The following is a 2,757-nucleotide window of genomic DNA, read 5'->3' as shown; positions in this document are numbered from 1 at the left end:
ATAACTAAAAAACCTCAATAATAAATAGGCTTAATAAAGCTGGATTGTGATTTTCACCACTAAATTGCAGACTATGCCTCATAGTTAAACCAGTGGTCTCAAAGTGGGATCTAACAGTTAAAGTCCCATTTTATTATGAAACATATTATTCATTAACTGCCATGGAATAATCAGTAACTGAAGTGAAATGAATAATAAATGAGGAAGTTTACTAGCGACTACATCACTAGTAGTCACCAATGCTAGATTCATGGCAAACTCCACATATTCAGAGAGACGCCTCTTATGTCTGTTTACAGATTCACATGGCATCACGGTTCTCTTGCAATCTGTTGATTTATGCATCATTAGCATAAATGCAAAACGTACTGAAAGGCTGAACACATTTCCATGTCGCTCTTTGTACTCAGATGAAACGGCAGTCACAACACTGCTTTGAAGGCTTCCCATATCTCTGTCCAGAGCTGTCTGCAGCCTCATATGTTTTAAAGACAACGAAAAGAGAGTGAGAGAGAAACTGGGCCAAAACGAGAAGTGTGGGGTCAAGTTTAAAAGCCTTGTGCTGGAGATGGACTCAAAGGCTTAAAAGCTCAAAGGGTTCTCCCCCTCCCACAAAACACACATGGTTTCAAACATATAAACTTCAGCAGCCTTTGGTCTAATAAGTGAACTAATCTCTCAAAAATAGAATAAATGTTCGGAAGGATCCGGGTGTAATAAATCAAAATCACACTTGTAACACCACCCTCCCCTTTTTTTTAATGCAGATAGGATATGAGAAGCTACACCTAAGATGCATACTGGTGTGAGTTTCATCTAATGTGTTAATGTATTACAACAATAAACAACAACAACAACAACAACAACAACAACAACAACAACAACAACACTTAAATATGTGCATGCATTCTTCTTTCAGTGAGTTTCAATACTCAGAGAGACTTCACAAGTCATTTACAGAAATGACGGTGGGATAAATTCATTTATGCATTTATGACTGTTTCTAGTTTTCTTACACAATGAATTTGTGGTAGGCATAAAACATGAGCAAAAACCATAGATATAATTAATCTTGACGAACTATTTTTGTACGAAATAAACCAATAAAATCTTAGGCAGTTAAAATGTGCTTAACAGGATTGCTAAATTAATGTGATAGTTTAGTTACATTTTCAATAATGTATCTGCTGCTTTTTTTTTCCAGAATGAGGAGAGGCATTGCTAAAGATAATTTCATTAAAAGACACAGTATATTCACTAAGACATAAATCATCCATTATGTAAGAAAATCTATCCATCATAGCAAGAGCACGTATGACCATTATCCAGACATTGATGGGGTGTTTTTCTTATTTTCCTTTTTTCCCATCAATAACGGTAAGATTTTAAGCATTGTTCCCACTCCTCAATTAGCAGCAACACCTTTCCTTTGATTGATATATAATGAATGTAATGGTTTTAACAGTCCACAGACAGATCACTTAGAGCAGCTCTGTTAATGGCTGTGGCGGCTCCAGGGCTGGAATAATGTCAGCTTCTCCAGGCCCCAGCTAATTAGAGACTGTGTAGCTCATTACCCAGGTAATAAGCCCTAACACTAATGGGTATCAGACAAGACCCCCAAACACTAGAGAAGAAGAGTGAGGGAGAGAGAGAGAGAGAGAGAGAGAGAGAGAGGGAGAAGGGGGTGTAAGCATTCAGGCGATGAAAAAATATATTCAGTGAAAATTTAGGCAAAGGAAATAGCAGGAAAGCAAAGAAAATAGACAAAATGATGTGGAGGTTTTAGTGTATTGTAATTGAAATGCTATGCCATTTAATGCAGCAGCTTTACTATTTAGGAAGAAGCAAGGTTTTCACTTTGGGCACAATGGTTGCTATGCACAAGGAGAGGAGAGGAGTGAAGGAGCAGGAAGAGGGGGAGGACAAGGGCAAGCATGAGAGAGAGGGAGCGATGGTCTCCTTGTTAACCACTTTCCTACTTAGGCCTCGTTACGACCAGAGCTCCCAGCTGCACCTATTATTGGACTTGGATGCTATGTTTGAATTTACAAGGCTCACACAGATGCTCTGTGCTCCAGAGAGTGCACGCTAGTTTCCAGCTGAAGAAAATGTGATGAGAATCACCAGATGACAGAAAGCCAAGTGACACATCATATTCTACAGATTATTAGAGAGTTTAAAAACAACCAGGCACAAACAATGTACACACAAATATATTCAATTTTAACATTTTGATTTACAAAACTGCTCAAGACACATTAAATATGGGTGAGGAATGAGAGCATAATCTGCCTCTCATCTCCTCATGGGGTCATCCAAACTGTTGCAGCAACTGGCTATAATCTGAGAGAGAATAATGTGTGTGTGTGTGTGTGTGTGTGTGTGTGTGTGTGTGTGTGTGTGTGTGTGTGTACGCCTATGCATGTGTGAAAAGGCTGTTTAGCATGCCCATGAGCTGAGCAGCAGGATCTGAAGACTGTGTAATCTCATTTAACCTCACTACACAGCACTAATTAGAGGTGACATGGTAACAACAAACACCAAAAAGCCTCTTGGCATAAAAAGTCAACAGCAGCCCCTGACCCAGTGCACACAGTCCCTCCCTGTGCCCAAGTGGCCATTCCTCCCCAGAGAGGTGGCACAGCAAGGAGCTAGCGTAGCCACAGGGCAGCAGCCTCTGCAGAGCCAAATTAGCCTAAAAGCTTCTTTGGTCCCCCTGTCCTTTCCCCCTATTTTGGGGGGAATGAAGGCTCA

The sequence above is a fragment of the Neoarius graeffei genome, chromosome 9 (genome assembly GCF_027579695.1).
Source record: "Neoarius graeffei isolate fNeoGra1 chromosome 9, fNeoGra1.pri, whole genome shotgun sequence".
In the NCBI taxonomy this organism is placed as follows: domain Eukaryota; kingdom Metazoa; phylum Chordata; class Actinopteri; order Siluriformes; family Ariidae; genus Neoarius; species Neoarius graeffei.
The sequence above is the reverse complement of the archived record's forward strand: the minus strand, read 5'-3'. Positions refer to the sequence as shown.